Below are 15320 nucleotides of genomic sequence, written 5' to 3' on the forward strand. Positions count from 1 at the left end.
TCCCACTCTCAGACGAACTGGTAGAGTCCTTAAAGAAATAACTGCATCAAAAATTTTGCTGCCATCCACGGCAGTTAAAGAAATGGACGAAGGAAGTCTCTCGGTGGGTAGGGACCACCGTTTAACATAGGCTTCGGTAATAAAGTTCCCAGCTGCTCCGGAATCAAGGAGGGCAATGACGTTCCGATAACGTTGAGCAACTTGAAGCGAGACTGGGAGATTACAATCTTGAGGAGATGGAGAGGAGATCATTACTCCTAGCCGGCCCTCTCCTTGGCGAGCTAGGATTTGGAGTTTCCCGGACGTTTGGGACAGGCATTAATGGTGTGAGACGGAGCTGCACAATAAAGACAGAGAGACTCGGAGAGACGTCTTCGGCGCTCAGCAGGAGTTAAACGGGAACGGCCAATTTGCATGGGCTCATCTTTAGTTGATGACAGTTGGCGAGGAGGAGGAGCAGAAGATTTTGGAGCAGATGATCTTCCACGCTCAGTTGCTCTCTCTCTGAAACGTAAATCAACTTTCGTGCAGAGTGAGATTAGCTCATCTAACTTAGAGGGTAAGTCTCTGGTAGCTAACTCATCTTTAATACGCTCAGATAAGCCATGCCAGAATGCAGCATACAGGGCCTCGTCGTTCCATGCCAGTTCGGATGCCAGGATCTGGAACTGTATCAGATATTGTCCTACAGTACGTGACCCCTGGCGTAAACGGAGAATCTCGGATGAAGCTGAGATTACCCGGCCTGGCTCGTCGAAGATGCACCTGAATGTTGACACGAAGGCAGTGTAGGAAGATAGCAGGGTGTCGGACCTCTCCCATAACGGTGATGCCCAATCAAGGGCTGAGCCACTGAGAAGAGAAATTAATGTAGGCAATTTTTGTACGGTCACTGGGAAAATTGCCAGGTTGTAGCTCAAACTGAATCTCACACTGGTTGAGAAATCCCCTGCAGAATCTTGGAGATCCGTCAAATTTTGCTGGCGTTGGAAGATGAAGACGTGGAGCAGAAATGGGTAAGGTGGGTGGGGTTATAGCTGGAGTCACTGTGGTTGACGCACCAGACGCGCCTGATCCACGGAGAGTTGTCTGAATCCCATCCAGCCGAGTAGAGAAATCCTAGAGACAGCGGATGATGTGGCCCTGTGCAGCCTCCTGATGTTCTAGTCGGGCTGCCAGTTCTTGCATCGGCCTGGCCGCTTGATCCTGGTCTCCGGCTGGATTCATTAGGTCAGTGCTTACTGTCACAACTGAGGGCCTGAGCTGACGGGAGGCAGCCTCAGTTGTAGGGGCTGAGATGTACCGGAACCTGGGAGGTTGTATCAGACCCATGGACATGTAAGTAACATGAATAATAACTGCCCGAAGGCGTGACCACGACAACTTGGATAAAAGTCAATGATGTTTATTATGACAACTCCGCAACACAGCAGCAGTAAAAGAAAACATAAAAGTCAGCAAAGAACAAATACAGTTCCTGGGTACTACAGGGTGGCAGGAGCCACAGGGCACTGGTAGTGTGAGATAGTTCTTATAATCTTCTAGATGGAAAGTCCTTACCAGGCCCGACTGTAGCAATGGAGATAACCCAGGATTGTACCAGCTGGTGTTCCAGGAAAAGCTGGGTTGCTGAAGATAAAACGGCTGCTGTGGATACTGGCTGGAACCAGACTGTTGTTAGCACGGAGTGGATACTGGCTGGAACCAGTTAAATAATAAATGAAGCTTGAGAGCGATGCAATATGAATGAAATGTAGAACTTGAGAGCGGAGAAATAATAATACCGGTGGAGAGTGGTAAAGTGTAGAAAGGACACCGGCCCTTTAAGAGAAGCTGTACTCTGCTGGAAGCTGGGCTGGAAGCAGGTAATGTTGTAGCTGGAAACAGATGAATCCACAATGGATCGGAGAGTCAGGCTACACCGCAGGTGGAATGCTGGTGCGGGTCTCTATGGTGGAAGTCTTGAGACAGGAGCTGGAACCTGGAAGACAATCACAGGAGAGAGACAAACAGGAACTAGGTTTGACAACCAAAGCACTGACGCCTTCCTTGCTCAGGCACAGTGTATTTAGACCTGCAGCAAGGAAGGGATTGGCTAGGCAATTAAGCAGATTAACAATACTGACAACAGATTGGAGTAAATGATCAGCTGACAGAATCCAAGATGGCTGCGCCCATGCAGACACTTGGAGGGAAGTTTGGTTTGTAATCCATGTGGTAATGAAAACAGCAATGGCGGCGCCGGCCACTGGAGACAGGAGGCGCCAGGCTGACAGATGCACATCCAACCACGCGGACACAGCGGAGGCCGCGGCTGACGTAATCGCCACTCAGACACTCTGCATGCAGAAGTTCAGGGACGGCGGCGGAGGCCGCGGGAGACGCCATGCCAGGTGTAATATGGCGTTTACTGTGACAGTGTCCCAGAGTGACAGGAGAGGATACAGGAATGTACACATCAGGATAACAGATGGGATCCGGTCCTGGAGCGCTGAGCCAGCCTTAGGAGGCATCTGATGGGTAAGAAATGGCGTCCAGATACCCGGATCGTGACAAAAGCAGCACACTGAGCACAGATATGGAGTGTTTTTCAGGCAGACAACGTATACTGGTGGTCACTGTCAGCAAAACTCTGCACTGTACTCCTGCTATATAATACAGCTGCTCCCCAGTCCCCACAATTAAGCAGTGTCAGCACAGATATATGCAGCACACTGAGCACAGATATGGAGCGTTTTTTTCAGGCAGAGAACGGATAACTGGTGGTCACTGATCAGCAAAACTCTGCACTGTACTCCTCCTATATTATACAGCTGCTCCCCAGCCCTCCCCACAATTAAGCAATAGTGCACAATCAAGTTCAACAATAACGGAGAGGACGCCAGCCACGTCCTCTCCCTAACATTTCCAATGCACGAGTGAAAATGGCGGCGACGCGCGGCTGCTTATATAGAATCCGAATCTCGCGAGAATCCGACAGCGGGATGATGACGTTCGGGCGAGCTCGGGTTAACCGAGCCATACGGGAGAATCCGAGTATGCCTCGGACCCGTGAAAAATGGGTGAAGTTCGGGGGGGTTCGGTTTTTGAGAAACCGAACCCGCTCATCACTAGAAATAAGTAACTACACCTGTGGACCTTTTAAAATGTGTCAGTGAGTAATTAAAACACCTGTGCACCTGCTGGGTTACCTGCAAAACATGCACTGTGTGGGGTCCTGAGGACGGAGTTTGAGAACCTGTGCAGTAGTTGATCCATCTGAACAAAAACAACTTTTATTGGTATATGGCAGTGGTTCTCACACGATGTGCTTAGGCACCCTACTGTGTCTCAGGGCACTTGCAAGAGTCCAGGACCAATTCAAATTATTTATGGTCAATGTAACAGGCAAAACCAGTGATGGTGGCTGTCATAAAATATGTGGACAAACAGTAGCAAATGTTGTCCCCACACCACACAACTGAACCTACGGACGACACATAAACACAATTTACTTAATTTAATATTTATTTCTAAATTTCTCAATAAGAAACATTTGGCCGAGGGGTTCCGTAAAAAATATTCTGATACTCTATGGCTCCGTGATTCAAAAAAGTTTGGGAACCACTGATATATGGGTTGTCATGTAACGACCAGAGTGTGCAAGAGGTCAGCCAGATCTGATCGATTTCATCACCCACAGATGACAGCAAAGCAAAACAAATGTATGACAGGTCTAGGCATTCAGTGATCATGCCAAATGACCAGACAGCAATATTATGTGGCCATGTGAAGTCAGCAAAGGGTAACCCAGACGTTTCACATGGTGACATTTCATATTTCAACATTGTGAACCTGTCAACAGGTGGAAGATGTCGACCTAGTGCCTGTTGACAGTTTGAATCATGTCGATGTTCTGATGTTGACAATGTGGTGTCGACTTTATGAACATCAACTGTCCATTCGACCGAATACCATTTTCATCTAATTATGATATAAAATTTTCACATGATTATGATATTAAATGTCAGGATTTTTTTGTGTTTGGGTTTTAAATCCACTTTAAAGAAACTCTGTGAGGAAGACATTTATTAAATGTATCTAAAACTTACATACTAAAATACAAAAAAAAAATGATTTAACCTGTTACGATTCCCATCAGCGTCAGTCAGCTGGAAGGCAAAATAAAACCACAGAAAAGCAGTGTAATTAACACCCATAGGGTGGGGAGATTCAATTATGCACAAAATACTTTTGGAACCTTGTAGGATGCAATGGCATTACATTAGTATCTGCAAATGGGCACAGGAGCATATCGCATGAGGCTCCTACAGGACTTCACACTTATTTGAATTTCCTCCCTCATGGCGTGATGTACTAAAGGGAAAATGCGGTAAAACCCTCTTTTTGGGGGGGGGGCTTTTACCACATTTTCATATGTACTAACCACTGGGCGCCAGTTTTCTTTTGATGGAGAAACCCTATAGAAGCCTATGGGCTTCTTACCGCCAGCCGCCGCATCCCACCGCCTCCGCTGTCCCGCGCCACTCCTTCCCCCTCCCGCTCCCCGGCATATCTGTGTGTAGGCAGCCCTGGTCCCGGAACCCAAACTCCTCCTCCCCCAGCAACACAGCCGGAGGTCCTTATGGCTGCAGGGAGGAGGAGGAAGAGGAGTCCAGGACTGCATGCTGGCTGCTTGCCGGTCTGGGAGGTGACAGAGACCCCCGCACAACCTTCTGACAGGAATCGCTGGGGGGCCACTGACACTGCATTGCGATGTTAATCGCATATATTAGTACATATGTGATTAGCATCGCTGCGACGGGCGGCGATGTATTGTAATACATCCCGCCTATAGTGAGAAGGAAATCCTACCTTGTCCTACAAGTGCCAATGACATTAATCCCCTGGACCAATCACTTTAATAAGGATGTCTCATAGTTCTAGAGGGTATGGGTCATTAGGTCGACCACACTTAGGTCGACCACTATTGGTCGATATGCATGAAGTCCCAGCATGAAATTACACAATTCTGCTATTAGGAAATTAGAAAACTGTGGCAGGGCATGCTGGGACCACACCAGCTGGAAAGCCACAAGTCTGCCAGGCCTGTTTTAGATTATATAACTTTTCCACCATGTATTGTGAATGGAACATTGGTAATGTAGAATTTACTTTATGCCAACACGATACATCAGAACCAATCGATGATCATATTAAAGGAACCATCCCACATCATAAAGTGCTTTAACATCCTAACTGCTTAAAACGCATGGAAGTTCTAAAAACCAGATTACTGTAGTGTTAAAAATGCACAACGTTAATTGTAAAAGCATCAGAACTTTAATAGGTGTATTCAATTGAAGTCGGAATTGCCGTCAAGTCGGAAAGACTGCAGTTTCCGACTGTTTTAGGTCGGATCATGATTCGACCTATTCAATGAAGCTGCCGTTTTTCCGACTTTCTGACTTGGATCAGCGGATTAGTGACGGATCCATGCGTTTTTGTCGAATTAGCGGTCAATTCCGACAATTTTTCGGCCTATTTTCGACAATGCTGATCCGACTTTAAAAAAAGTCGGATCAGCATTGTCGAAAATGGGGAAAACCTGTCGGAAATGCCCGCTAATTGAATACTGCAATGTCAGATCCTCTCCATCTGAGAGGATCCAACATGAATTGAATAGACCCCATAATCTGGATTCTCCAAATAGATAAAAAAACAAAAACAAGAACAGTTTCAAAATACTGTATGTGCAATAGTTATCCAGCCTTTCTTACATTTCTATACATCATAAGGAAGGAAATGCAGAGCAAACAAAGGGGCAGATTTATTAACCTGGAGAAGGCATAAAGAAGTGATAAACCAGTGATAAATACAAGGTGATAAACGCACCAGCCAATCGGCTCCAATATGTAAATTAACACTTAGTAGCTGATTGGCTGGTGCATTTATCACTGGTTTATCACTTCCTTATGCCTTCTTCAGGTTTAATACATCTGGCCCAAAGTGCATAGTAGCACTGCTCATTGCACAACGGAATTTCCAAAGAAATAAAAATGCTTTGTTTAAACCACAGTGCAAAAAACAAAAGGGACATTATCTTAGAGATGCAGAAACTGAGGCGCCAGAGCATTTTATCAACATTTGCATCTACTGTGCGGTGCAGATGGGAGACAGAAATGCAATCTCACAGCACACGCTGGCACATACTAGTATATGGATGCCAGGAATTCAATGTGCCACCATCATTAAAAATCCTACACACAGAATGTATTCAATGTTAGAAGCTGCTCCTTCAGCCTTGTGGTCTTTTTAAAATATTTACGTGTTAAACATAGGATAAAACCTGGTAAAACAGAACCTATCTCAGCACAAGGTTGGGGGGAAGATGAACAACCAGGTTACAATGAAAGTAAATGCAGAAAAACTGCCTCTTAACAGGTGAGATAGGTGAACCCACCTCATCAGCCAAGTTATTCAGAGAGTATGAACCTTTTTCCTACAGGAGACGGCAATGGACAAGTCACAGGAGGAATCTAATCTGTAAAACGGACCAGGATCAAATTGAAGTCCAGCATTTAATTATGGATTGACAACATCACACAGACAATTAAGGGGAATAAAATAAAGTTCTACAGTTTATACCACGCAGGAACGTTTTTGTACGTGGTGTGTTTATTACTTGACTTGCCTTTGGTTATCAGAAGGCATCTATAGTTATGTGTTTAGTATGTGTTAAACTGGTTTAAGCAGAGCCCCCACACCCAACTTTTTAAATTTAAACCAGTAGGCTAAACAGAAGATATTGGGGCAAAAAAAAAAATACTATTGGAGAGAGACAAGAGGGTAGGACAGCCATTTTGGTCACTAGCAGCCACAGCCTTCTCTCTGGGCAGTGGCGGAAGTACTGGAGGCAACGGAGTCTGTTGCTGCCGGGCTCCAGCGGGGAAGGGGGCACTTACTCCATTGCCTCTGGTGCGCTTCAGTCACTGTGCATCACCAGCTTACAATGTATGAGCAAAGGGGATGTGAGGTTGGCTGGCAGCTCCCGAGTCCCGCCTCCAGACACTATGTGTTGCCGGGCTTCCTCCCGCTGACTCCCATGCTGCCCATATCTCGCCCCATGACACTGCAGCTGCCCGGCTCCCTCCCGCAGACACCCAGGCTCCCGCCCCGACACCGCAGCTGCCTGCCTCCCTCCCGCAGACACCCAGGCTCCCGCTGACACCGCGGTTGTCCGGCTACTTTCTACGGAGCCAACTAACTCCCCTTCCTTTCCCTCCACTGTTCAGGAGCTGTTGCAATGTGGGGAGAAACTGGTGAGAAGAGGGGACTGTCAAGGGAGAGTGCCGGGTGGGTTGGGACAGTGGCTGTTTGTGTGTGTAAATGTATCTGTGTTGGTGCATATGTATGTATGTGGCTGTGTGTGTATATATGTGATTGGGATGTATGTGGCTGCGTGTGCATTTGTATATATGTGTGTGTATGTGGCTGTGTATGTATATATATATGTGTATGTGTGTGTGTGACTGTGTATGGCCGTTTGTATGAATGGATGCTGGATGTGTATTTGTATATATGTATGTGTATACGTGGCTGTGTTGGGGAAGGAAGGGGGGGGCACCATCATCTATTTCTCCGGGCATCTGCTATGAACTTACGCCTCTGTCTCCGCGGTTGGGGTTTGCTGATTAGCCACCCGTCTTGGGCTGCTGATGGTTTGTACTGTACTGCGAACTCTGAGACGTTTAGATCTAGGCTTCCATCTTTGGATATTTTGGTATATTTTCTTGGTGGCCTCCAAGAATGTATCTCCCATGTTCTCGCCTGTTTTTGCGCTTGCTTCAAGGAACAAGATGTTGTTCTCTTCAGCAAACTGCTTGGCTTCCTCATACGTAACATCGTGCTGGGCCTCCAGATCGGCTTTATTGCCTATAAAAATTGACAACAGCGTTGGGTTTGATGAGGTCCCATTCATCGGTCAGCCAGCTGCGTAAGTTATTGTACATGCTTCTCCTAGTTATGTCATAGACCATAAATGCCCCAGCAGCGCCTCTGTAATAGCTTTGGGTGACTACTCTGAACCATTCCTGTCACATTGTGTCCCAAATATGCAGTTTCATTTTTGACCATTAACTTCAATTATCTGTATACCGCATTTCAAATCAATGGTGTGACGACAGTCTGCTCCCTTCCCTGTCACAATTCCTCTCTCCTTCTCGCTATATTCTATCTATCTATCTATCTGTCTGTCTGTCTGTCTACTTGTGTTTTGGTTTTGGATTGGTTTTGCCGAAACCACCCTTTCGTGTTTTGGTTTTGAATCTGAATGATTTTTGAAAAAAAACTAAAAAGAGCTAAAGTCACAGAATGTGGGGGTAATTTTGCTCCTCAATAACCTCAATAACATTAATTTCAGCTCATTTCCAGTCTATTCTGAACACCTCACAATATTGTTTTTAGGCCAAAAGGTTGCACTGAGGTGGCTGTATGACTAAGCTAAGTGACACAAGTGTGCGGCACAAACACCTGGCCCATCTAGGAGTGACACTGCAGTTGCAGACAGGATGGCACTTAAAAAAACTAGGCCCAAAACAGCACATGATGCAAAGAAGAAAGAGAGGTGCAAGATGGAATTGTCCATGGGCCCTCCTACCCACCCTTATGTTGTATAAACAGGAGATGCACACTTTAACAAACCAATCATTTAAGCAACAGGGTCTGCCATACGACTCATCCTCATCCTCCGATTCCTCACCCCTTTCACTGTATACATCCTCCTCCTCACAGGGTATTAATTCGTCCCCACTGGAATCCACCATCACAGGTCCCTGTGTACTTTCTGGAGGCAATTTCTGGTAAAGCTCTTCCCGGAGGAATTTATAATTAATTTTGATGAACATCATCTTCTCAACATTATGTGGAAGTAACCTCCTACGCAGATCGCTAACAAGGTTACCTGCTGCACTAAACACTCTTTCGGAGTACACACTGGAGGGGGGGAGGGGGGCAACTTAGATAAAATAAAGTCAGTTTGTGCAAGGGCCTCCAAATTGCCTCTTTTTCCTGCCAGTATACATACAGACTGTCTGACATGCCTACTTGGATGCTGTAACTCATGTAATCCTCCACCATTCTTTCAATGGTGACAGAATCATATGCAGTGACAGCAGACATGTCAGCAATCGTTGGCAGGTCCTTCAGTCCAGACCAGATGTCAGCAATCGCTCCTGACTGCCCTGCATCATCGCCAGCGGGTTGGCTAGGAAATGTTTTCCTTTTCCTCACAGCCCCAGTTGCAGGAGAAAGTGAAGGAGGAGCTGTTGACAGGTCATGTTGCGCTTGAGTTGACAATTTTCTCACCAGCAGGTCTTTGAACCTCTGCGGACTTGTGTCTGCCAGAAAGAGAGATACAACATAGGCTTTAAACCTAGGATCGAGCACGGTGGCCAAAATGTAGTGCTCTGATTTCAACAGATTGACCACTGTTGAATCCTGGCAAAGTGAATGAAGGGCTCCATCCACAAGTCCCACATACTTTGCAGAATCGCTCCGTCTTAGCTCCTCCTTCAATTTCTCCAGCTGCTTCTGCAAAAGCCTGATGAGAGAAATGACCTGACTCAAGCTGGCAGTGTCTGAACTGACTTCATGTGTGGCAAGTTCGAAGGGTTGGAGAAGACGGAAATCATTCTCCACTGCGCTTGAGTCAGGTGCATTCCCCGTCCTCTGCCTATATTGTAGGTGGATGTATAGCAGGGGTGGGGAACCTCTGGCCCACGGGCGGTATAAGGCCCGCGAAGCCACTTGGTCCGACCCACCCGCTCCTCTCAGTGAGACACGCCGCTGCACAGTCCGGCGGCAGCGTGTCTCAGCTGTCAGAACAGGGAGGAGAGTGCGGCTATTGTCGGGCGGCGGCGTGTAGGACTTGAAACCAGCCGCCGGTTCGTGAGCCAATCAGAGCTTGCGGACCGGCAGCCAATCAGGAGCCGCGGCTGCCGGTCCGCGAGCTCTGATTGGCTCTCAAACCGGCGGCTGGTTTCAAGTCTTACACGCCGCCGCCCAACATAGCCGCGCTCTCCTCCGTGTACCCGCCGAAAGGAGCGGTAAGCGGGACGGGGGGGGGGGGGGGGAGGGCATCTGTATACCTGGCACTGTGGGGGTCATCTGTAACCTGGCACTGTGGGGGCATCTGTATACCTGGCACTGTGGGGACATCTGTATACCTGGCACTGTGAGGGGCATTTGTATACCTGGCACTGTGGGGGCATTTGTATAAATGGCACTGTGGGGGCATCTGTATACCTGGCACTGTGAGGGGCATTTGTATACCTGGCACTGTGGGGACATCTGTATACCTGACACTGTGGGGGCATCTGTATACCTGGCACTGTGAGGGGCATTTGTATACCTGGCAGTGTGGGGGCATCTGTATACCTGGCACTGTGGGGACATCTGTATACCTGGCACTGTGAGGGGCATCTGTATACCTGGCTCTGTGGGGGCATTTGTATACCTGGCACTGTGGGGGCATCTGTATACCTGGCACTGTGAGGGTCATCTGTATAACTGGCACTGTGGGGGCATCTGTATACCTGGCACTGTGGGGGCATCTGTATACCTGGCACTGTGGGGGCATCTGTATACCTGGCACTGTGAGGGGCATTTGTATACCTGGCACTGTGGGGGCAATTGTGGATCTGGCACTGCACTATTGGGGGCATATGTGTATCACGTCCCATTTTAACTGGCCACACCCATTTTTTTGGCGCGCGCGGGGGCAGACTTGTATGGCCCCCAAAGGATTTTATAAATATCCAAATGGCCCACGGTAGAAAAAAGGTTCCCCACCCCTGATGTATAGGCTTGAATAGCCTTTTGCTGCTCCTCCATCTTCTGAAGCATATAGAGTGTTGAATTCCACCTCGTTAGCACCTCTTGCTTCAGGTGATGGCAGGGCAGGTTCAGGAGTGTTTGCTGGCGCTCCAGTCTTCGGTACACGGTGCCTGAATGCCAAAAGTGGCCCGCAATTTTTCGGGCCACCGACAGCATCTCCTGCATGCCCCTGTCATTTTTCAAAAAATTCTGCACCACCAAATTAATTGTATGTGCAAAAAATGGGACCTGATTGAATTTGCCCAGATGTAATGCACGCACAATATTGGTGGCGTTGTCCGTTATCACAAATCCCCAGGAAAGTCTAATTGGGGTAAGCCATTGTGCAATGATGTCCCTCAGTTTCCGTAAGAGGTCGTCAGCAGTGTGCCTCTTACGGAAAGCGGTGATACATAGTGTAGCCTGCCTAGGAATGATTTGGCGTTTGCGAGATGCTGCTACTGGTGCCGCTGCTGTTGTTGTTATGGGAGGCCATACATCTACCCAGTGGGCTGTTACAGTCATATAGTCCTTAGTCTGCCCTGTTCCACTTGCCCACATGTCCATGGTTAAGTTACAGTGGGTACAATTGCAGTTTTTAGGACACTGAGGACACTTTTTCTGACGTCTTTGTACATTCTCGGTATCGCCTGCCTAGTGAAGTGGAACCTAGATGGGATTTGATTCCAGGTACACAGTACCTCAAACAATTATCTAAGTCCCACTGAACTAATGGCGGATACCGGACGCACGTCTAACACCAACATAGCTGTCAAGGCCTCAGTTATCCGCTTTGCAAAAGGATAACTGCTTGCAGATGCTTGAGTACAAGAGAAAGAAGGGATTAGGTGCCAGTGGACTGCTTACGCTCTTACCCAAAGTTTCACAATTTGGCACTGACTTCTAATGAATGCGCTGCAGGTGATGTATAAGGGAGGATGTTCCTAGGTGGTTAACGTCCTTACCTCTACTTATTACAGAAAGACAGACAACACACGGCTTGACATCTTTTGTCCGGATTTGCGGAGAAATAATTTCACACCGAAGAGGTGGCTTGTTTGGTATTTTACCCAGGCATCACAATAGGCTTCTTCATCCCATGGACAACAGGTATCTCCCCCAGTGCCTGATTTAAACAAACCACATCACCATCAGAATCCTCATCGTCAACTTCCTCCTCAGCGCCAGCAACACCCATATCATCATCCTGGTGTACTTCAACAGTGACATCTTCAATTTGAATATCACAAACTGGACTGTGGGTGCTACTTCCAGCACTTGCAGAGGGCGTCAAATGGTGGAAGGAGCCACCTCTTCCCGTCCAGTGTTGGGAAGGTCAGGCATCGCAACTGCCAACATACTTGAACTCTCCTTGGGGATTTGTGATACCATCTTAGAACACACAGTTCTTTGCTGTGCTTTTTCCAACTCTTATAATTTTTCTAGTGGGAGGATGAGGGCTTCCATTGTCATGTGAAGCTGAACCACTAGTCATGAACATAGGCCAGGGCCTTAGCCGTACCTTGACACTCCGTGTCGTAAATGGCATATTGGCAAGTTTACGTTTCTCCTCAGACCATTTCAGTTTCTTTTTTGGGGTCTTTTTACTGAACTTTGGCTTTTTGGATTTTACATGCCCTCTACTATCACATTGGGCATCGGCTTTTGTAGACAACGTTGATGAGATTTCATCATCTATGTCATGACTAGTGGCAGCAGCTTCAGCACTAGGAGGAAGTGGTTCTTGATATTTCCCTATTTTATCCTCTAAATTTTTGTTCTCCATTATTTTTCTGGAGTTATATAACAATATGTGGTACAGGAGAGCGTACCTCTACACCACACAGAGCAAACCCTGTGAAAATTAATTGGATTAAATATTAATAACCCCTTTATTTGGAGTATATAATATACAGCACAGGACAGCACTACTGAATTTATATGGCAGCACCACTGGACTGGATTTATATGGAATTATATGGACTTATATGGAATTATACGGCAGGATCACTGGATTTATACGCCAGTACCACTTGATTTATACAGCAGGATCACTGGATTTTATACGCAAGTATCACTGGAATTATACGCAGGATCACTGGATTTATATGGCAGTACTGCTGGACATATACGGCAATATCAATGGACATAAATGGCAGAACTACTGGACATATACAGCAGTATCACTTGTCTGGATTTATACGCCAGTACCATGCAATTATACGGCAGGATCACTGGAATTATAGGCAGGATCACTGGATTTATACGGCAGGATCACTGGAATTATACAACAGGATCACTGGAATTATATGGCAGGATCACTGGACGTATACGCTAGTACCTCTGGAATTATACGGCAGGATCACTAGATTTAGATCCCAGTACCACTGGAATTATATGGCAGGATCACTGGATTTATACGCCAGTACCACTGGAATTATACGTCAGGATCACTGGATTTATATGGCAGTACTGCTGGACATATACGGCAATATCAATGGACATAAATGGCAGAACTACTGGACATATACAGCAGTATCACTTGACTGGATTTATACGCCAGTACCACTGCAATTATACGGCAGGATCACTGGAATTATACGGCAGGATCACTGGATTTATACGGCAGGATCACTGGAATTATACAACAGGATCACTGGAATTATATGGCAGGATCACTGGACGTATACGCTAGTACCTCTGGAATTATACGGCGGGATCACTGGATTTAGATCCCAGTACCACTGGAATTATATGGCAGGATTACTGGAATTATACGGCAGGATCACTGGATTTATATGCCAGTACCACTGGAATTATGTGGTAGGATCACTGGATTTATATGTCAGTACCACTGGAATTATACGGCAGGATTACTGGAATTATACGGCAGAATCACTGGATTTATACGGCAGTACCACTGGATTTATACGGCAGTACTACTGGACATATACATCAGGATCACTGGATTTATACGCCAGTCCCACTGGAATTATACAGCAGGATCACTGGAATTATACGGCAGGATCACTGGATTTATACGCCAGTACCACTGGATTTATACAGCAGGATCACTGGATTTATACGCAAGTATCACTGGAATTATGCGTCAAGATCACTGGATTTATACGGCAGTACTGCTGGACATATATATGGCAATATCAATGGACATAAACGGCAGAACCACTGGACATATACAGCAGTATCACTGGACTGGACTTTTACGCCAGTACCACTGCAATTATATGGCAGGATCACTGGAATTATACGGCAGTACCACTGGACTGGAATTATATGGCAGGATCACTGGAATTATATGGCAGGATCACTGGATTTATATGGCAGCAGAGGCGTCACTAGGGTTGGTGTCACCCGGTGTGGTAACTCATGGTGTCACCCCCATGATTCTCCTCCTTTATCACACCACACTGAACCCTTAGTAATGTACTAGTACTAGTTTTACTTGTAAATCATAATTCCTGTATATCACTGAATGCAATGGCAATAGTAGTCACATAAACAGCTAACAAAATTAATATCATACCTTTAAATGACAATATCATATGCACAGCCTAAATGTAATAACATTTACATTGGTTAGGCAAATTAGACTTAATGCCTAAATTATTACACTCAACAGTTTCATGATTTACTGGCCACAAACTGTCTTGCACTGCAATGAGGTTTTTTCATGTGTTACCCAAGATTCTGAATATGGCATAGAGATGAAGACATCAAGAGAAACTCTCATGAACAGTATGCCAAACCATATGAAAATTATTATAAACAACAGAGTATATCACACAAAGTATTTATTTGCACACCTCTATAGTTTAATATAGTACAATAAAAAAACATAAACAGTAACAAATCACACAAAATATTTATTTGCACACATCTATAGTTTAATATAGTACAATAAAAAAACATAAACAGTAACAAATCACACAAAGTATTTATTTCCACACCTCTATAGTTTAATATAGTACCATAAAAAAACAAACAGTAACAAATCACACAAAGGGGTAAATTTACTAAGTTGGGAGATTTTTAGAACTGGTGATGTTGCCCATGGCAACCAATCAGATTCTACTTACCATTTATTTAGCTGCTTCTAGCAGATAATAGATATAATCTGATTGGTTGCCATGGGCAACATCACCAGTTCTAAAAATCTCCCACCTTAGTAAATTTACCCCAAAGTATTTATTTGCACACCTCTATAGTTGAAAATAGTACCATAAAAAACATAAACAGTAACAAATACAGAAGCATTTTAGCACTTAGCAAACATCTCAACAAAATAATCAAAACTTTCCTTTCCTGGCCTTCAAAGCAGCGAACCTGTGAATCACTTCATCAAAGTCAATGTCTTTCGCCAACTCACTTTCAACTGACGGTATTGCAAGGTCAGAAAGCCTTGACTGTCCCATGGTAGATCGCAAATAGTTCTTTATAAGTTTCAG

The 15320-nt window shown here is 45.7% G+C and overlaps 1 pseudogene; it reads right to left on the minus strand.

The window, feature by feature from the left end:
* Nucleotides 1-7608: 7608 nt before the first annotated feature.
* On the minus strand, nucleotides 7609-15287 carry LOC134934678 (ras-related protein Rab-14-like; annotated as a pseudogene).
* Between the last annotated feature and the right edge of the window lie 33 nt (nucleotides 15288-15320).

Source organism: Pseudophryne corroboree, chromosome 6, assembly GCF_028390025.1.
Source record: "Pseudophryne corroboree isolate aPseCor3 chromosome 6, aPseCor3.hap2, whole genome shotgun sequence".
Lineage (NCBI taxonomy): Eukaryota > Metazoa > Chordata > Amphibia > Anura > Myobatrachidae > Pseudophryne > Pseudophryne corroboree.